This window comes from Nelumbo nucifera, chromosome 2 (genome assembly GCF_055504915.1).
Source record: "Nelumbo nucifera cultivar China Antique chromosome 2, China Antique-T2T, whole genome shotgun sequence".
In the NCBI taxonomy this organism is placed as follows: domain Eukaryota; kingdom Viridiplantae; phylum Streptophyta; class Magnoliopsida; order Proteales; family Nelumbonaceae; genus Nelumbo; species Nelumbo nucifera.
This window is the reverse complement of record NC_142650.1, coordinates 111,829,334-111,852,036: the sequence shown is the minus strand read 5'-3', so window position 1 is coordinate 111,852,036 and position 22,703 is coordinate 111,829,334.

Here is a 22,703-nt window from a genome sequence, read left to right as displayed (position 1 = left end):
GGGCAGCAGTTAAGAGGGTTAAGTGAGCACTTAAGCTTAATGGGCCTAAAGCCCATTTCGAACTAGGCTGTTTATTTAGTTAATAAAGGGGCGAATTCTGAAGTGGATCAGCTAATAGGATTGGGCTTAGACCCTATCCACTTAGAGAGTCCAAGATCTAAATAAGATTTAGATCTGGAAACCTCCTAATTAGATTAGGAGATGGCTGATCTGATCTCCAGATAAGATAAGGATTATCCCTTATCACTTAAAGGGACTTCTAACCCAAATATGATTTGGATTAGCAACTCCTGATCTGATTAGGAGCTGATCCCTTTAAGATTATAAAAGAAGAAGGGGGCAGCAGCCTTTAGAGACACACAGATCATCAGGTTTTCTTTAGTGCTGAAATCAAGAAGAGAGAATACTGCTCCCTGCAAATACTTTCTTGCCGCCTCCCTGTTCTTACCACCCTGTTTGCCAGTTCGATCTCCATTTGTGGGAGAAGTCAAGATTGGATCTTGACATCAGTCCTTTGAGAAAGGATTGAAAGGAAGTTGTGCTCACGTACCATCTTGCTGATTCTTGCGAAGGACAGAGTTCTTGGAGAAGAACACTGCTGATTCTGCTCCACCTGCACTGCGCCATCTTCAGTGGGAGCAGTCTTTGGATCCTTCCTTGGGCGTGAACACCTTCGTTGGGAGATATTACTTCTCCGTATCAGGTATAATCCTTCCCACTCCTTTTTGGTTCAGATCTGGTTCAGTTTATGGTTCAGAATTGATCCTTGAAAATATGATTTTCTAAATGAGGAATACGATTCCCAGTTGAAGGGAGAAAAAAATTTTTGAAATTCGCCCCCTTATTCCGCAATCTTTGGGCGTCCATAGGATGGATCTCTCATCCCTTCAGTGGTATCAGAGCCATGGTTCAAATCTTGAACCATCTTGTTTCAGATTTGAACCTGCGCAAATGGGCAGAAGGTGTTCTACCCGATTTGCGCAGATATGGGTTTTGGGAAATTTGTTCCCAAAATTAATGGGCGAATAATCTAAAATTAATTTTATATAAATCTGATTATTATTTAGAATTGTTCTTTATGATTTTCTTGATTTATGGGCTGTTCGTACAAGAAGAGATCGAAATCTTGGTTTGCGCAGGGAACCTACAAGATTTTCTAGACTCAATGTATAGGTATTTGATCTGATGTAATTATTAATAGAAATAGGATTTCTATTTATTTTAATATTGGATCGAAGATGGCGGCGCAGAAAGGGAGATTTCGCAGAGAAGAAGATTTCGCAGATGGGAGAATCGCTATCTGCGATTTGCAGTTTGTGAAACTGCATTCTGTGATCTAACCTCTGTTTTGCAGGATGGATTGTGCGAACAGCCCTGATTGACTGATTGTTGGTTTTCTTTTACCAGTAATTAATTTCAGATTATTTTCTTGAATTAAAGATTTAATTAAAGATCAAACCCTAGACCCATTTGAACCAAGATTGGTTCAAACTGTTTGGATCGAATCTAGGGTTCAATCAAGGCTGAAAGTCAGCCCTAATTTTCCCACTAATGGGCCTAAGGATTGGTATTTAATTAAATGGTTAATTCGGCCCAACCTGTAAAGGCCCGGTTTTAAACAGTTAAAACTGCTAAAAGCCCACTTAACCCTTAAAGCTATATGGGTTGAACCATTCGGCCTATATACCTAGATAATATTAATGGTTAATATTATGGATTTAAAATGGGCTTTGCAGATAATTAATTAATTGGATCAATTTATCCCTGCATGTGATGTGTGGATGTGTGATGTGCTACGTACATGGGCCATAAGTACTTGGCCCATGCTCAATCGACAGTGGCTCTTTTGCACACCATGGCTGAATGCACATCATTGCCATGGTGTCCCTTTTGGTCATTGGATGACCTCCCTCAGTGGTGGGCCCCACACCTCATCATGAGGTCTCGTGCGGAACCCTAGCCGATTTAGGCCCACCAAAATCTGGCTTTATGAAAGTCAGTGGGAGCCACTTTGGTTTGACCTAAAGTTAGAACTAGGGCGTATTTATCTGTTCCCTCCAGACAATATGAGTGTATGTGATAGGGAGATTCATATGATGAACTCTCTAAAGGCCTTCCATCATTAGCACGAGGATGGGTCCTTCAGTAATGAGGAAACGCACCAGAAAATGGGCTATCCATTTGCTGTTGGGCTTGTCTAAGTGTTTCATAAGATGATAGGGGCATCATAGACCGATGTGGGAGGGGCTTCACCAGAAAATGGGAACTCTCTCACGGTACCTTGGCGTTCACGAATATGATGAATAAGCACTCACTGGACAGAAAGGTTTACCTGAAAACGACTCTGAACCTTGTCTGACAGAGGCCAAAGGGAAAACTCATATGATGAGTGGATATGATCATTCACAGAAAGGTGGTGGGGTTATGCAGCTGAAACAGTTGGCCTCATGCACCCTATGTGATTTCCCACATTTCCAGAGACAACCCGTAGTCTCCGTCACTGAGAAAGGAGGGAAATCTCAGAGACGAATAAATGGAAATGGATCGTAGATTAAAATCCATATCTATGAAATGAACATGAATCAAATTAGGTTGTGGGCTGATGTTTGCTCTTTTATCAGAAAATGACAAATGGATCATTTGCAAAGCTACTTGATGACAACAAGTTGAAAGGCCCAAACTATGCTGACTAGTACAGGAACCTTATGTTGGTCTTAACCTCTGAGAAATTGGACAAGGTAGCAAAGAAAAGGCTGCCAAACCCAAGAAACAGAGGAAGGACAAGGCATCAGATGCCTGTCATTTTTTGCAAGAAGACCGGCCACTGGAAAAGGAATTGTCCCGCCTACCTGGAATCCAAGAAAGGTAACTTCGAAACTTGTGTTATAGAAACCAATTTGTTGGTAGCTTCTGCGTCCTGGTGTATTGACTCCGGGGCTTCAACTCATGCGTGTAACTCACTGCAGGGGTTCAAGGTAAGCAGAAGGCTGAGTGAATGAGAAGTAACACTCTACTTGGGGACTACTTCAACTGTTGCAGCCGCGGCCATAGGAACCATGGAATTATGTTTTAGAGAAGGAATAATTGTATTGAAAGATTGCCTTTATGTACAAAATTTAAGAAGAAATTTGATTTCTGTTTCAAAACTGTGTGCAGATGGTTATTCTGTCTTCTTTAGTAATATGATTACTATTAAAAGAAACAACAGATTCATCGCATACGGAGAACTGGAGAACGGTCTCTATGTTCTACATCCTTCTCTAGAAACTAACATAACTGAAACTACGTCGGCTGAAAACCCCAAGAAGAGAGCCCGTGATACAGTTAATCCCACGTGTCTGTGGCATTACCGACTTGGCCACATCGGTGTTGACCGAATCACAAGATTGGTAAAGGATGGTCCTTTAGATTTTCTAACTGTAGAAGATCTTCCCACTTGTGAGCCTTGCCTACAAGGCAAGATGACGAAACGGCCATTTAACGGTAAGCCTGAAAGATGTACAGGCACACTTGACCTAATACATACTGATGTATGTGGTCCCCTGAGTGTTAGGACACGAAATCAACACGTGTATTTCATCACCTTCATAGATGATCTTTCACGATATGGTTACGTGTACCTAATGAGACACAAGTCTGAATCCTTTGAAAAGTTCAAAGAGTTTAGACAAGAGGTTGAGAAATAGTTAGGGAGAGAAATTAAAGCCCTTCGATCAGATCGATGTGGCGAGTATCTCTCTGACAAATTCAGGGACTACTTAAGGCAAAATGGGATAGTATCACAATTGACTCCTCCTGCTACACCACAACTTAACGGTGTTTCAGAGAGGAGGAATAGGACCTTATTAGATATGGTCCGGTCACTTCTCATACACTCAGAGTTACCTACATCCTTTTGGGGTTACGCATTAGAGACTGCGATATACGTGCTAAATCGGGTTCCAACCAAATCGGTTCCGAATACTCCATATGAACTCTGGACCGGAAAGAAACCAAGTGTCAGACACTTGAAGATTTGGGGTTGTCCAGCACACGTTAAAAGAACGAGTGCAGACAAATTGGAATCCAAGACCAACCGTTGCTTATTTGTAGGCTACCCAAAAGGCTCTGTAGGTTACCTTTTCTATGACCCAAGTGAGTAGAAAGTGTTCTGCAGTCGAAATGCGCAATTCTTGGAAACCGACTATATCCTGGACACCCATCGTCAGGAAGTTGTTCTTGATGAGGAGAGCTCAGGAGCAGTGGGAGATGTCCCACAAGTTCTAGGTAGTGACCAACTTAAAAGATCCACTGGGGCATCCAGGCCACCAGTCCGTTATGGTTATGACCAGGATAGTTACCTGGTGGAAACCTTGACTAGTGAGGAGGATCCCGTGACTTACGCGGAAGTTATGTTTGACATAGATTCCCAGAAGTGGGTGAAGGCCATGAGGGCAGAGATGGACTCAATGGAGACCAATGGAGTCTGGACTCTAGTAGATCCACCCTCCGGGGTAAAGGCAATTGCTTGCAAATGGATTTACAAGAGGAAGAAGGGCCCCGATGGTAAAGTTGAGACCTTCAAGGCTCGTCTAGTAGCGAAAGGGTACACTCAGAAAGAGGGCATCGATTATGAGGAAACCTTTTTGCCTGTGGCCATGCTTAAATCCATTAGGATCCTGCTAGCTGTAGCAGCATACCATGATTATGAGATTTGGCAGATGGATGTCAAAACTGCATTCCTGAATGGAGATCTTACTGAAGATATCTATACGCAGCAGCCGCAGGGCTTCATTGCTGCAGGTCAGGAAAACATGGTATGTAAACTAAACAAATCCATTTATGGACTTAAGCAAGCTTCTAGAAGTTGGAACATCCGTTTTAACTCTGCTGTCAAATCGTTTGACTTCGAGCAGAATCCGGATGAACCCTGTGTCCACAGGAAGTACAGTGGGGATAAGGTTACCTTCTTGGTTCTATATGTAGATGACATTCTATTCATTGGGAATGATGTAGGAATGTTAACTACGGTGAAAGTATGGCTTTCACAGCAATTCTCTATGAAAGATCTTGGAGAAGCCTCCTACATACTGGGTCTTCGACTCTATAGAGATAGATCGAAGCGGATAATAGGATTATCCCAATCTGCTTACATTGATAAAATAGTCAAGAGATACAGCATGGAAAACTCCAAGAAAGGAAATGTTCCTTTCAGGCATGAAGTCACTCTCTCCAAGAAGATGTCTCCCAAGACATCTGAGGAGATTGATGGCATGAAAGACGTTCCTTATGCCTCAGCCGTAGGGAGCATCATATATGCCATGCTGTGCACTCGTCCTGACATAGCTCAGGCAGTGAGTGTAGTAAGCAGATTTCAGGCCAACCCAGGGCAGGAGCATTGGACTGTTGTGAAAAACAAACTTAAGTACCTTCGAAGGACAAAAGAGTTTTGTCTAGTATTCGATGGTAGCTCATTACAGATCCAAGGGTTTACAGATGCCGATTTCCAGTCAGACCCAGATGATAGAAAGTCTACATCTGGATATGTTTTCACGATAGGATCGTGTGCTGTTTGCTGGAAAAGCAACAAACAGGGGTCCACTGCAGACTCCACGACCGAGGCCGAATACATTGCCGCAAGTGAGGCTGCCAAAGAAGCTGTGTGGATGAAGAAGTTCGTTCACGAGTTGGGAGTTGTTCCGTCCAGCACATCACCCATCCCATTGTTGAGTGACAACAATGGAGCCATTGCTCAGGCTAAGGAGCCACGAGCCCACTCGAAGTCGAAGCACATCGAGAGGAAGTACCACGTACTGCGGGAGATTGTTGGTAGAGGGGACGTCCTAATTCAGAAGGTAGCGTCAGCGGAAAATGTAGCAGACCCATTGACAAAGCCACTATCACAGAAAGTGTTTGAGAAACACGTGGAAAGCATGGGACTCCGGTTAGTACCTGATTGGACCTAAGTGCAAGTGGGAGCTGTTAGACAGTTTTGTATGCCCTTAGCTTCAATCAGAATGATGTACTTTATGAGTTTATTGTAAATGAATAAAGATACATATTTGATTCATGTTCCCTTGGTATGTTTCTGTGTAATACCTTTAAACTGGACACTTAATGAGACTCGTGTTATTTTAGAATGTTCATAGCCAGTGGGTCGGTCTGGGGAGACCTATCCTGACAAGGCTGACACTATGGTGCCACCAAGTCGGTTGGGGTGGCCTGTCTCAGTTGCCAGGGTGAGACCCTAGGCACATACAGTGTAGGATTAATTGAATCTATGAACTGGACCAGATTTCCAGTATTGCCCTGGACCTTGGAGATTGATGGGCAAAACTAGAAAGTTACACCCGACCCCTAGACTCGATTATGATACTGCACTAGGTGTCAGATTAGGCTATCTTTGATGTACCAATCAGTGAGATCCTTAGCGGGGGTCAAAACCTGGGTATGTTGGGACAGTCCGAGAATTCATCTGAGTGGGTGATCATAGTGACAGGATCAGCCCCTTTGTCGGACAAAGGTAATGATCGGGGATGCACTCTCACTGATGGAAACCAAGACTGCCGGCAACCGATTTCAACCGTTGAGATTTGTTTTGCAAAATATATTTTATATAAGATATAAAAGTATATATATGGTTTCTAAAATGTTTGCAAGAAGGTTTTAATTCCCGGGATCCATATGAGTGGAGAGTGCAACACTGTTCCTTGCAGCCGAGGGAGAGGTCATCTCTTGTCGGGCAGTGTATGATCATTATGGGCTGAGAGGTTAAGTGTAAGACCATTGAGGATAATACCTGATGGGCTAATCTTGCATCTGCCCACAGTCCCTGGGAGTTACAAGGTGGCTAGGCCCAGGGACCTCTTAGGGTAAGTGTTGGGCCCGTAGAGCCCATTTGATGGGTTTTAGGGGGTGCACTATATTTAACAGTGTATTCGGCCAGGCCTTGTAACAAAGGCTGGGCCGAACCCATGTGGCTGATGTGTAGATCAATGCTTGGGTCCCACGCCATACAAGGAAGCCCAACTGGGCAGCAGTTAAGAGGGTTAAGTGAGCACTTAAGCTTAATGGGCCTAAAGCCCATTTCGAACTAGGCTGTTTATTTAGTTAATAAGGGGGTGAATTCTGAAGTGGATCAGCTAATAGGATTGGGCTTAGACCCTATCCACTTAGAGAGTCCAAGATCTAAATAAGATTTAGATCTGGAAACCTCCTAATTAGATTAGGAGATGGCTGATCTGATCTCCAGATAAGATAATGATTATCCCTTATCACTTAAAGGGACTTCTAACCCAAATATGATTTGGATTAGCAACTCCTGATCTGATTAGGAGCTGATCCCTTTAAGATTATAAAAGAAGAAGGGGGCGGCAGCCTTTAGAGACACACAGATCATCAGGTTTTCTTTAGTGCTGAAATCAAGAAGAGAGAATACTGCTCCCTGCAAATACTCTCTTGCCGCCTCCCTGTTCTTACCACCCTGTTTGCCAGTTCGATCTCCATTTGTGGGAGAAGTCAAGATTGGATCTTGACATCAGTCCTTTGAGAAAGGATTGAAAGGAAGTTGTGCTCACATACCATTTTGTTGATTCTTGCGAAGGACAGAGTTCTTGGAGAAGAACACTGCTGATTCTGCTCCACCTGCACTGCGCCATCTTCGGTGGGAGCAGTCTTTGGATCCTTCCTTGGGCGTGAACACCTTCGTTGGGAGATATTACTTTTCCGTATCAGGTATAATCCTTCCCACTCCTTTTTGGTTCAGATCTGGTTCAGTTTATTGTTCAGAATTGATCTTTGAAAATATGATTTTCTAAATGGGGAATACGATTCCCAGTTGAAGGGAGAGAAAAATTTTTGAAATTCGCCCCCTTATTCCACAATCTTTGGGCGTCCATAGGATGTCACGCCCAAGGAGGAGCAATTAGAGAATGCTTTTGACATTGGTCCTTTGAGCCCATTATTTTGAAGATGTACACGCTGCAATGAACTTGGACTAAAAAAATTTGGTACTGAACCATGAATATTGTTATCCAGTAATTGAAGTTGGTCCAGTTGCCATAGTTCATGTGGGACACTGGTCCTTCAAGACAATTATTAGGCATGGCAAGAGATATAAGTCTTGATAAATTTCCCAACCATCCAGGTAGAGGACCATATATGTAGTTATGACTGACATCTAATTCTTGCAAATAAATAGAACTATTCAGCAAGCTATTAGGAAGGTTTCTCATAAAGAACTTGTTGTCTAGGTACAAAATTCGCATGTGGGTTTATGGTTTTCGAATTGCCGTTGACCTGGATGGTTGGACCGTTTTGCCTGGAAACCACACAGGCAATTGGTTGCGTTTTACCCTAAATCTGGTGTTTGACCAAAAATCATCGAATCGGTCAATGATCCATTGACCCAAGCAGTCAAACCGTTGATCATTTCAATGATTTTTAACTGTTTTTAAATTTTAATTATTTTGTACTTTTTTAAATTATTTTGTCAGAATGGATCATCCATTCGGAATGGATGGTTGAACTGTCGACCTAAAAACCAATGGCCAGAATGGTTCCAGTTTTGGATCATTTTTTAAAATGTTGGTCCAATCCATTTAAGTAATTATTTCTAGGTTTGGAAAGATAACACTGATATCTCTATTGGGATCGAATCAGAGAATTGTTATGAGAAAGACACAATTGAGACAAATTTACACAGGGATGAGGTGGAAGAACAAGAGGCCTGTAAAGGAGTTATTCATTAGAGCTAAACTTTCTAATTTGGAATTATTCTCTAACAACCAAGTTGGAAACTGCCCTTCAAGTTCTCATTGTCAAAGATTGAACTATCCACAAGTCGTGTTGATGGTAGAAGAAGCTTGGAATGGAACTATTTATGAATGTTAAGCTTGATAAAATGAGAGACTTCAATTGGAAACATGGAACCTAAGTTGTAGAGTCGGTTTCTACAACTAGGTTGTTGTCTACAGAATGAAACACCTCGAGTTTGGAAATGTTAGCTAATGAACTAAATGAAAATGAACCTTGGAAATGATTATAGGAAAGAGAAGTACTCAAGTGAGGTGAGATTAGGGGTGTCAAGTGGACTGACCAGTCCAATCCAATCCAATGTGAGTCTATTATAAATGGACCAGGTCCAATCCAATTTGATGAATGTTTTGGACCAATTTGGACCAGCCCAATTCAATGTTTGGACCGTCCAATCTGTTCAAATTCATTTTGATTTAGATTGGGTTGAACACAAACCCAGTCCATTGACATATATATTCTTATCTTATATCAGTGGACCAAATATTGGCTTAATCCAACTCAATCCAAAATAAATTTGTTACGAACGGACTATGTCCAATCAAATCTAATAAATATTTTGGACCAGATTGGTACAATCCAATATGTCTTATTGGTTAGTCCAATCCATCCAAATTGATTTTGGACTGGATGGGATCCAATCCAAAACAAGTCCATTGACACCCTTAGGTGAGACTAGTAATGAACGATGTATCAATGCTTCCTTGGTATTGATTAGAAGGAAAATCCAAGAGTCGAAGGGATGTCAAATTTCGCAAACATGAATATGGGAGATTACCCACAAAATCATTACCACTAAAGATCCAACAGTCGAAGGGATGTCAAAAAAGACCGCCACCTTTAAAGCCTAGTCCAACATGGTTCAATCATTTCTAAAGCGGTGGTATATTAGAACCACTGGCTTTGAGTTAATAAAGCTGGTGGTCTGGACCACCAGCTTAGATCCCCTTAGGCCGCCGCCTTAGTGTTACAAGTGAATCCTTCACCGTGCCATGGGTGGGCTATGTATGTATCTTGTAAGGGGGGACCGCCAATGGCATTATTGTAATTATTTAGTATGATTTTCCACTCTTTTGATATTTTCTTTTGTCACTCCCCCAAAAGCTTAAATTACTCTTTGAGGGGAGGTAAGTAGTCGAGTGAATCAGTAGAGTGTAAAGGTTAAGCACGAGATCCCCTCGACACTGAATAGTGTGCTTGTGCTTGCCATCTATTAATGCAATACAAATAACCTTTTGGTAATTCGTGTGCCATCTTGTTGCCTTTTCATGTGTGTTTGCTTCGCCCCATTCGAGTGTCGCACGGGGCCTCAACGATTAACCCCGTGACAGTTGGTATCAGAACAGGAGTTCCTTCCTTGCTATTCGACCCGTGACACGAGTGATAGCATGAAGCACAAGAGGGACATCATGGAGGAGATTGAGCATGGACTCTCCACATCCCATGAGCCCGACAGTGCACCCACCGACGTCATCGATAAGGACAAGGCATTGAAGCCCAACAAACATGAGAAATCTTTCAACAAACATGCAGCCATTGACTTGCACATGCTATGTTGTGAAGCCACCGTAGGTGAGATGTGAGACTCGATTGATGAGCTACATCAAAACATGGAAGCCATGGACACCACACTGGTCGAAATGGACGGTCGCTTGAGTAGAGTCGTGGACGAGGTCCGTGACATAATCAATGGCACACTCAAGGAAATTTGTAGCACTACGCTTCAACAAGAAGTAAGCTTATCCAACTTGCAAGTTCAAGACAAGCTTGACAGTTTTCAAGCCTAGCTCGATGAGATGAAGAAAGAATGGGCAATGTGGAGAAGAACCATCTCCACATCAATGGCCGTCCAGGCCCAATTAGATGAAATGAAAGTAGAGTGGGCCTCAATGAAGTCAGACTTATGTGCCTCCTCTGACATCCAAGCTTAACTAGAGGAACTCAAAGCTGAATGTGCAATCCTAAAGAGGGCCATCGCCAATCCAGCCAGCACGTCATTTGCACATACTCCCTCCCACATCAAGATTAAGGAGCCAACATCCTATTCGGGTACCCGCAACACACGGGAGCTTGACAACTTCTTGTGGAAAATGGAACAGTACCTTGCTTCCGCCAATGTGACTGATGAAACGACTCAGGTGCGTACTACTACTATGTATTTGACTGATGTCACTATGTTGTGGTGGCGTAGAAGGTGTGTTGACATAGAAAGTGGTACATGTGTTATTCATACCTAGGTTGACATTAAAATGAGAGCTGAAGAGATAGTTCTACCCAGAGAACGTGGAGTACTTTGCTCATCGCAAGATGAAGACTCTCAAGCATGGCGACTCACTCCATGAATATGCCAAAGAATTTTTAGCCATCACATTAGAAGTCACTGATATGTCAGACAAGGACTTATTGTTCAAATTCATGGATGGCCTAAATCCTTGGGCCAAGCTCGAGCTCCAATGACGTAATGTTTAGGACCTTGCCTCCACCATGGCTGTGGCCGAACAACTTAGTGAACGGAGTCTGTCAGATGATGAAGGAAGTAGACCAGCCAGCCCACATACCACACATCCGAGTGGGGGAGATAGAAAACCAAGTCCCCCAAAGGAGAAGCAGCCCTTCAACCACAAACCAGTCGAGCACCACAAAGGGAAGCAGCCACAAGGAAGTCAAAGCTACTACAACAATAGATATCAAGGGAGACCCAGCTGTCCTCCCACTTGCTACATTTGTGGGGAGGAGCACTTGACCAGGAATTTCCCAAAGCGAGCGAAGTTGAATGCCCCCATTGCCAAACTAAGTGATGATGAGCACAGTGATGGGGAACGGAGTGCCCAAGCGTCAAGAGTGGGCGCTCTCCAACTTTTCAATGTTATGATGAAGAAGGGGGCTACTTTGAAGGAGCTCGCCTTAGTCAAGAGAGGACTGAGGTATGTTGACATATGCCTTGGCGAGAGGCCAAATAGGGCCCTGGTTGACACAGGGACCACTCACAATTTTATCTCCACTGTAGAGGCCAAGAGACTTAACTTGGCCATTTCAAAAGAGCCTGGCTGGCACAAAGTTGTTAACACAGGTGCAAAACGCATTGAAGGCATGGCTCGTCGAGTAAAACTTCGAGTTGGCACCAGGGATAAGGAGATTGATCTCTCCGTCGTACCCATGGATGACTTTAATGTTGTCCTAGGCATGGAATTTTTTACATAGGCAAGAGCTGCACCAGCACCTTATCTAAACGCCTTGCTGATCATTGACGAGCCATCACCCTGTATGATTGAAATGATTGTTTCAGTTGACACCAAGAAAAAACGTCTGAGCCCTTCAGCTCCAACATCCAACCCCACATCAAGAGACGTCAAAGGACTCGACAGCAGCAACCAAGGACATTACCACCAGACTCGATCGTGCCAACTCCAAGAAGACAGCGCCACAGCAGCAATGGCATCAGCAGAAGCCACATCCGCACCAGAAGCCTCATATGCCCTTAATTGATTGGCCCAACAGAAGACCCAAGGCCGTGTCCAATTTTTCCCACATCTACTACTACAACCACTAGGGAGAGCTAGTGTCACCCAAGCCATTTAGGGACCACTATAGCACCATCCCTCAGGCTAAATCCCATAGTAGCTTTATGAGTCACCCTTGGGGAAAAAATCATGGGAAGTGACACCCCAACAATCCAAAATACCATTTTGACCCTTACTTGGCCCAAACCTTCCCTATAACCAAGTTGAATCAGCCACTAACATTACCTTGAGGCTGCCAAGAAAGGACTTAGCCATAGGAGACCCCAACAGAACAAGCCAACCCAACCATACCACCAAAATATACACCTCAGCCTTGGACGACAACCGGTTCGTGGAACAGCAGAAGAACCTTCCTTCCACATCAATGACTCTAAGGGACCAGCCGAAGCCGATCTCCAAGGACAGAGATCGAATTGAGTGGGGGAGACTATCACAAGTGACTCCTTCACCGTGCCATCAAACACCTACCGTTGTGCCATCAGAGTGCCTACAATGTGCCTTCATTGTGTCATCATGTGTGTCATGGGTGGCCTATGTATGTATCTTGTAAGGGGGGACTGCCAATAGCGTTATTGTAATCACTTAGCATGATTTTCCACTCTTTTGATGTTTTCTTTTGTCACTCCCCCAAAAGCTTAACATACTCTTTGAGGGGAGATAGGTAGTCGAGTGAACCTGTAGCGTGTAAATGTTAAGCACGAGATCCCCTCGACAAAATTGTGTGCTTGTGAATGCTATCTACTAACGCAATACAAATAGCCTTTTGCTAATTCGTGTGCCATTTTGTTGCCTTTTTGTGTGTGTTTGCTCTATTGCTTAGGCTTACTCGCCCCATTCGAGTGCCACGCGAGGCCTCAATAGTTAACCCCGTGACATTAAGCCAATTAAAATGTTTCTTCCATTTTTAAGTGGCGGTCTAGACCACTGGCTTAGATCCCCTTAGACTGCTGCCTTAGGTCGGTTAAAATGTTTCTTCCATGTTTAGGTGGCAGTCTGGACCGCTGGTTTAAATCCCCTTAGACCACCGCCTTAGGTCAGTTAAAATGTTTCTTCCATGTTTAGGTGGCGTTCTGGACTGCCGGCTTAGCTCCCCTTAGGCTGCCGCCTTAGGTCTTTTTATATCTAAGGCAGCAGTTGTATGACAGCTGCCTTTGTTTTTTTATTTTTTATTCTTTATATCAATTTGATTTCAACATTTTTTTGGTACCTGTTTAATACAAATATCATGGCAGATAATACATAAAAATCAATTTAAACAAAAAAATGCAAATAAAAATAAAAAAATATTTAAATTATTAATTATTATAATATCCAAAAAAATTACTTAAATACAATATCCAATTGACATATAAAAAAGTACAAGGAATTTAAAATCCGTGCATAAGGCCCCATGAAATCCATGTTTTGTATTCATTCTTCAAACGCTCAAGCAAAGCTTTCACACAAAGAAAATCTAATCATAACTAATCACACAACCAAACAAAACCGATGCTATTTTCCCAGAAAACAGCCTATGTGGCAACATCAATGCCAAACAAAAAAAAAATGAGCTGTTTTCTAAGAAAATGGTGCAATAGATGCTCATGCATACAACACCATTTTATCAGAAAACATCTCTGAAGAAACGGCATCGATGCCAAGCACCTACCAAATAAACCAGCTTCAATTCCCCAAAACTTCATAGCTGGCAAGACTTTTTTGGTTCATTAGGTATGCAAATTAAAGATGGAATGGAAATGAGCAATGGATATAATTGATTAATATAAAGGTGAAGTAATGTTCAGAAAGGGTAATTTCAGTAGAAGAGGTAGGATTTTGTGGAATCTGACCTCTCTTGTGTTATGTTGGTTGCAAAGAAAGAATTAAGAGGAAAATTTTTGAAGAAAAATGCATGAAGAAGAAATGCTTTGAAAGAATTGAAAACACCCTGATTTGGTGGGTGAGATCTCTTAATCTGTATGTGGGATCAAATCCTTCTTGGTCTCAATTTGTGGTTTAAGGGTAGTTTCTAATGTAATTGTATTTGTTCCTTTATATCATGCTTTTGTATAAGCTCTTTCGAGGGAAACAAAGGACTGGTTAAAGGTCTAGAAAGATATTTGGTTTGGAAGATTAAAATTGTGGTTTCTAATGCTTTAAGAGGAGTGATATATGGTGCTTGGACAGTCCTCTGTCAAAGCCGAATCCTACCACATACTCTGGAAAGGCATACGGTATACTACTTCAAATATTACAATTAGTTCACCAAATTCTACAACATACTCTGAAAAGGCAACTGAAAAGAAATGAGTTAATTGTAGTAGCATCAATGCATCACCTGTAATTTTCATCTATTTCATGGCATTTTCAAGGTTCTAGATGAGACCTATGTTTAAGAGGGTATCCAATATTTTCCATGTGCAAGCATGTGGCAAAAATCTAAAATAGATGGTGGGTAACTAGATGATTATTTGGATGCCCATGATCAATTCTAAAACTGAAATACTGAGGACAACCAACTCTTTCCCTTTAGAATCTATTATATCCTCGACTTGAGGACAACCAACGCAACTCTTATCATGGACTGGCATTGATTAAAGTCTAGTTGGATTCGAAATTAGTTGTTGGTATTCTGATGGCTTAGAAAATGTTGTCACACAATGTAGATAACCGGAAAAATATTCGATAAGTTTGGGATCAAGAGAGATTTTATGATTTTTCATTCCTCAATAAAATGTAGATGTTTGTGTAATTGTTAATTATTCAAGTATAGAAAAGATATGAAGAGACAAGAAACAGACTTGAGGGTCAGTTCGTAATGGATGAAGTGGGTGAACTTACTAGCTTGTTGCTTTGTCTCTGAATGTATAAGCTAGTTAAGGAGTCATTTGTTCGATTCCATCTGATGGTGTGCAATCCGATCACTCCTACTTGGCACTCGCGTGGCTCCCGAAAGGTACCTAAGATGAGGAAGAAGAAGAATCCCTGGGGGGTTTGCCCGACGGGAACACTCCGACGATTAAGTTAGTATTCTGTGTAAGAAGCAAGGAGAGGATAAAGGCTAAGAGTGAGATAGAGCAAGTGATCAAGAAGATACCCCTATTCTCTGAGAATAGGCTCCGTATAACAGAATTTCGTTGCATCAGGCCCATTGGCCTTTGACAGGGCAGGTATAACCGCCACTGTCAGCCTGCCACAGCCATTACAGGTAGGGTTGAGGTGGCACGTCCAGGGTCGTCATTGCAGGGTTCGCGCCTGTCAAGTGTAAGACTCCCTCTAAAGGTGGCAGGCACAACGCTCTCTGACAAGGGACATGGCGGCTGTCCCAGATTTGTCGAGTACGGTGGTCAGGTAGGAGATCTTCTTGCGATATGCCGAACTACCCCTTCACAAGTTACCTTGCGCCGAGCTATCCCGTAAGCGGCGAGCTACCTGTGGCAAGCTATGCCGAGCTGTCTGGCCCGAAGTGTTTTCACCTCAGGGTATTTAGAGATGGATCGGTGTGTTCCTGTCTAGGAGTGGCCCGAGATTCCTTGGGAGGAGCTCGGATACTAGGGAAGGTCAGGGGACCCCGAGCTCGGAGGCAGCCCGAGGTGCCCTAGCCCCGGGGAGGAGGTATAGGCCAGGCGGCTCCCGACGAGTAGTCTATCCCGCCGAGTTGCTGGGCTGAACTCGGTGGGACCTTCCCTCCGAGTTGCGGCTGCATGTGTTGCGCTGTCACGCTGAGCCACTGTTTGAGCAAGGTCACGCCCACGTGTACCCGTGCTATGAGGTCGGGTCAAATCACCCTCCATCAATTTTCCCCCACTCCCTATGCTGGCGGCGTTGACCCAACACAGGGAGGTCATGACGCGCCGGGTGGATTTGGCTTCGGTACTCATGCCACTCCGTCGCGCGCTTCATTCAGCTGGACCGGTCCAGTGCCTGGTTCGATCAAGAGAGACCCGGGTCACGTTCAGTTTACGCACGGACCTCACATGATTTGGACTTCGCGGACGTCAAAAACGCGCTAAACCATTTTCGCCTTGAGGAACCCACAGCCGTGGCTATAAATAGAGGGGGACCCTTGGCCATTTCTTTGCCACAAAGTCTTCAGCGTCAGTGTTTGAGCTTGTGCCAGAGGCTTCTTAGCTCGGGTCTTCCAGTTCATCCCGTTTTCCCAGTCCGGTCGCGCTTTGGTGAGTCTCCTGAACTTCTTTTTTCCTTCCAGTTTGTTTCCTTCCTTTCTGCCTGTTATGTCATCTAGCGTAGGTAGCCTAGCCGATGAGCCCGAGGTGGGTACCTCGGCTTAGGGTGGCTCTTCGGCTACCCACCCGCACGATGTACGGGTGGCTTCGGGTGCCCTTCGATCATGACCCCGGAGAGGCTCCAGGACCTCATACAGAGGTTCCATCTTCCCCGGGAGTATTCATACAGTCTCCCTACCAACAACTTCCCATGGGAGCACGGTCCTGATGAGATCGTGGTCTTTAGGGAACAGTTAGTAGCCGGACTCCGACTTCCTCTTCAATGCTTGATTGCTGAGGTGCTGGTGCACTTCAACATCACTTTGGACCAACTTCATCCAAATTCCATGCGGAATGTGGTTGGGACCATTTCTCTTTGCTTTGACCGATCTCTTCCCATCGACCTGGACGTTCTTAGCACCATTTTGGCCATAAAGAAGAGTGCTTCGAGCACTCTCCCCGAGCACAGACGGTCTTATTACCTGTCTCCCCGCCCGGGTTTCAAGCTCATGCACAAGCTCCTGAGTAAAGTCCCATGCTAGAAGCGGGACTACTTCGTAGTTCGGAGCAGCATGAGGTGGCCCTTCCCTACTGACTGGAGGGTGGCCGTTCTAGACCCCGGTGTCATCCTAGATGGGAAGACCAAGAAGGCACTCCAGCCGCTGGCTTAGCTCGGTTTAAATTATAAAGAGTTCACATCCGAGGAGAAGCTCATCCAGGCCGGCTTGAGCTCGGGTAGGTTGTGCTTCACTTCAGTTTTTTGTCTGCATGTTTACTTCGGGATTGCTAACGCCGAGCTTCACTGCAGGTCCTATGGAGGTGGAGAAGATAGACAACCAGAGGCTCTTCCGCCAGATGAAGAGAAAGAAGCGCGTAGCCAAGAAGGCGCGCGTCGAGTCTCCTCAAGCCTCTGCTGAGACTCAACCTCCACAGGCCCCAGCTTCGGAGCCCGAGCTCTGAGGTACTCCACCTGTCATCGACTTGGAGGGAGACGCGGTGCCTTAGAGGCCTGAAATGGTGGCAGAGCCCTCTGCTAAGTCCACCGAGCCTGTCGCCGGGATTGCCACGGAGGCTGCTGCTGATGCTCACTCTGCAGAGGCTGCCGCTGGGGCCCGTCCTGCTAATGCTGCCGCCGATGCTTCCGAGGTGTCTGCCCATGATGTGGAGATGACGGTGTCCAGCTCGGAGGGTCAGGGGAGCCAAACCATCCTGAACCCCCAGTGCAGCCTGGAGAAGAACAAACTGACTGCATACTCGGAGGAGGTCACTAACTGGGCTGACCTTACTCCTGGTCAGTTCGGTGCCCGAGCTGCCACTCATACTATGGTGGTGAGTTTTTTTTTTTTTTGTTTCCCTTTTGATTGGTTTCCCTTTTGCAGGTGAACTCTTCCGTACGTGCCTTGACCCTTCAATCAGATCGGCACCTGAGGCGGGCTCTAGAGGCTGAGAAGTCATCCCGTGCAGCCCATACAGAACTAAGGGCCATTTGCGGACAAGTCCACCGCTTGGAAAGTGACGCCTCGCCTCAGAAGAACTTCATCGAGGTACTTCTGGCGGAGAAGAGTGAGCTGGCCTGAGATAAGGATAGATTGAGGGCCGAAGTGAACGGGTACAAGGTTGGCCAAGAGGTCTTGAGGCTCGAGGTGGACACCCTTAAGGTAGAACAGGATGCTCTGAAGCTCTAGGTATAGGGCCTTAAAGAAGCCAAAGGGAAGTTGGAGCACGAGGTGGAGGACCTCTAGGAAGACATTAAGGAGAAGACGGCGATCTTCGAGGATGCCCTCAAGGAGACCAAAGTTCAAGCCGTCATCGACTATGCCAAATCTTCGAGGTTTGATGACGTGATGACTAAGGCCTACCTCAGGGGCTTCAAGCTCAGCCGGTGGTTAATCAGGCACCTCTACCCCGAGATCAATACGAGTGCCATTACTACTTCTCGGATCACCGATGACATCGTGCGTCAGTCGAAGGATGACCCGGACTCCGAGGATGAAGGCGCTGACGATGAAGTAGAGGATGCTGGCCCAGTTACTACCCCCGAGGAGGTATCTGGCAAAGACAATGAGCTTCCAAACTAGCTTAGTCCCTGTATTTACAAGCTTAGTCTTCTCTCTTTCTCTTTCTTGTAACAAAACTTTTGTAATGAAATTTTCATAATAAAAAAAAAATTACTTTGCTAAACACTTGTGCAAATTTTTTCTTTTACTTGCCAAAGTGGTTGCTTTGTTCTGAACTGTTAGGCTATCAAGCTAATTACCCAAAGTGAGGGTTCCTCAACTGCCGTGATCCCGAACTGTACTCCAATACTTAGTAGGGGTAGCCTTATGTACACCGAGGTGAGTGACATAGTAGGGTACATACCCGACCTGTTTTTACCCGGGTTAAGTTGACATCAATTGTCTTGAGTGGGTTCAACTAGTTGCATGCCGGGGTGGGTCCCACGTCACAAGGTTCATGGATGAACTGCCTGCGCCTTAGGCATTGCAAGTTCTTAGCCTATGCCGATGGGGTGGCTAAGTCTTATGTGGTGCCGAGGTCTTTCATTAGCTCGGCGTTTTAGCCCTTAGGCTGGAGGAGCGGCTTATAATCCGTTCTCTTATAGTTCTTCTATGCTAAAGAGGCGACAGGGTTTTATAGCACCGAGACCATGTCAGCTCGGCATTTTGGCCCTTAGGCTCGGGTAGTGGCTCGTGGCCTACTCGATTGTTACAGATAGTATTGTCTTAGGTTGACAATTTTCCATGCCTGAGGTACTTGTTTGCCTTCGAGGGTCTCGAGCTCGTACGTTCCTTCTCCAAGCACTCGCTTCACTCGGTAAGGTCCTTCCCAGTTAGACCCGACCTTGCCAGTGTCGGGCTCAGGTACCATAACTTTACGAAGGACCAGGTCGCCGACGCGGAGGTTCCGCTACTTGACCTTGGCGTTATAGTACCGAGCTACTCTCTGCTGGTAAGCTGCGTCCTGATGTACGCGAGGTCCCTTATTTCACCGAGTAGGTCAAGGTTGGTACGCAACTCGTCTTCGTTCGTCTGGTCACTGTATGCTTCCAGTTGCAGTGTAGGCACTTCAATCTCTGCGGGGATAACTGCCTCGGTATCGTAGGTGAGGTTGAAGGGGGTTTCTCCTGTGGTGGTCTTTTCCGTAATTCGGTAAGCTCATAGAACACTGGGTAGCTCGTCTGCCCACAATCCTTTAGCTCGGTCCAATCGTGCCTTCAATCCACGGAGGATGGCTCTATTTGTGACTTCTACTTGACCGTTTTTTTGAAGGTGTGCAACTGAAGTGAAATTTTGTCGGATCCCCATGTCTTGGCACCAGTTCTAGAATTTGATGTCCTCGAACTGCTTGTCGTTGTCAGAAATCAGTACCCGGGGTAACCCGAAGCGACACACAATGTTCTTCCAAAAGAAGTTTTGGACATTCCGGGCTGTGATCGTTATAAAGGGTTTGGCTTCCACCCACTTGGTGAAGTAATCCACTGCTACCACTAGGAACTTCCTCTGGCCTGTAGCTGGTGAAAACGGTCCAAGTATGTCGATGCCCCATTGTGCGAAGGGCCACGGGCTGGTGAGATACTTGAGGTCGGTAGCAGGCTGATGGTAAATGTTGGCATGCTTCTGCCATTTGTCACATTTCCTAACGAGCTCAATGGCATCTGTCTTCATTGTTGGGCAATAATACCCCTGCCGAAGTGCCTTTTGGGCGAGGTCCCTGCCCCCCAAGTGTCCGCCGCATAGACCCTCATGAGTGTCGCAGAGTACAAGCTCGACTTCGGTAGGTTGCAAGCAACGCAGGTAGGGGAGCGTGTAGGATCTCCGATATAGCCATTTGTCTATCATGACGTATTTGGCTGCCTGGCACTACACCCTTCTGGCTGCATTGCGATCTGCAAGGAGGGTCCCATGTAGCAAGAAGCTCGCAAGCGGGCCAATCCAGCTCAGCTCTGCTTGAATGATGGGAGCGACCTCCTCTGCCCCCCGAGAATGCTAGGCCGAGGTAGGTTCTCTATGTACACGGTTCTCATGGTGATGTCGCTGGTGCTGACTAATCTAGATAGGGCATCGGCCTCAGCGTTCTCCGACCTAGGAATTTGCCTGATGAAGTGTGACTAAAAGTTGAGTAGTGCCTCTCTGATCTTGGTTATGTAGGCGACCATGGTTGGCTCGCATGCTTCGTACTCGCCAGTGACTTGGTTGATTATGAGTTGGGAATCGTTGCAAATAACGATGTGCTTGGCTTTTACCTCTCTGGCTAGAGCTAATCCGGCTATCAACGCCTCATATTCTGCTTCATTGTTAGATGCCACGAACTCAAAGCGTAGCGCGTACTCCAATTTCATGCCACTTGGTCTGTGCAGAACTATTCTAGCTCCGCTGCCCTGTTGGTTCGAGGAGCCATCAATGTGAAGGATCCAGGGCTCCTCATTCCAGTTCGCGCTTGGCCTAACTAAGAGTGATGCCACACTAGCTGATACCTCACGGAGCTCGGACTCCATCGGCTTGAGAGCTTCAGGCTCACCCGAACTGGGGATCTCGTGCTCAACTGGCCTAGGAACTTCGGAGCCGAACATGCACTCGGCGATGAAATCTGCTAAGGCTTGGGCCTTAATAGCAGTTCACGGCTTGTACTGGAGGTTGTACTCGCTGAATTCATTGGCCCACTTCTTCAACCAACCAAAGACCTCTTGCTTAAGTAAGACTTGCCTCAGAGGTTTGTCAGTGAGGATGATGACAATATGTGCCTGGAAGTACGGGCAGAGCTTCCGAGCTGCAATTACCAGTGCGTATGCTAGCTTTTCTATCTGCGAGTATCTCGTCTCTGCTCCTTGCAATATTTTACTAACATATTAGATGGGTCGTTGGACCCGATGTACTTCCTTTATTAGTACCGAACTGACCACTTCATCACTTGCCGAGAGGTACAGTTCTAAAACATCAACCTCCTCGGGCCTGGTTAAGATCAACACACTAGCGAGGTATTTCTTGAGCTCCTCAAATGCGAGCTAGTAGTCTTGGGTCCATTCGAACCCTTTGCTTTTAATTGCCTTAAAGAAAAGTAGGTAGCGGTCTGCCGACTTGGACATATAGCGGCTCAGGGCGACTATGCGGCCATTCAGCCTTTGGGCCTCTTTCATCTTCTGGGGTGGTCTTATGTCTAAGATGGCCTTAATCTTATCCGGGTTGGCCTCAATGCCGTGCTGGTTAATGATGTATCCTAGGAATTTGCCCGAGGTGACACCGAAAACACACTTGTTTGGATTCAGTTTCATGTTAAATTGTCTCAGAATTTGAAATACAGAATGCAAGTCTTGTATTAATTCGTGTGAGAATTGAGTTTTGACGACCATGTCGTCTACATAACACTCTACTTTTCTGCCAATTAACGGTTCAAATAATTTATTTACAAGCCTTTGAAAGGTTGCCCCAGCATTTTTCAATCCGAAGGGCATAACCTTTTAGCAGTATAGACCGAATTCTGTTACGAAGGCAATCTTTTCCTCATCGGTTGGGTTCATAATGATTTGGTTGTATCCCAAATAGACATCTAAGAAGCTTAGCAACTCATGCCCTGAGGTCGCATCCACCAAGCGGTCGATTCTGGGTAGTGGGAAGCACTCTTTTGGGCAGTCTCGGTTTAGGTCGGGGTAGTCGACGCACATGCGCCACTTGCCGTTAGCCTTCTTTACCAAAATGGGGTTGGCTACCTAGCTTGGGTAATGGACTTCTCTTATGAAGTCGGCAACAAGGAGCTTTGCGACCTCCTCGTTGACTGCTTTCCATTGCTCCGGGGCAAGGTTGCGTTTCTTCTGTCTAACGGGCCTAACTACAGGATCAGTATTGAGTTTGTGAGTCATAAGGTTAGGGTCTATACCGAGCATCTCGGCCGCGGACCATGCAAAAACATCTAAATTTTGAAGTAAGAAACTTACTAGTCTGGATCGTAGAGGTTCCTGGACGGAAGTACCGATCTGTAGCGTCCAAGCTGGGCCTGCTGTTGAACTCGGGACAGCGACTGTTTCTTCTGTGGGAGTAGCTTGTTCTTCGCCTTGCTCTGTAGGTCGCTCCAATTCGAGGTCGTCGGCCACCTTGGTCTTTCCCTTCAGGGCGGTGACATAGCACTTACGAGACTCGAGCTGGTTGCCCCGCGCTACCCCCACACCGAAGTCTGTAGGGAACTTCATTGC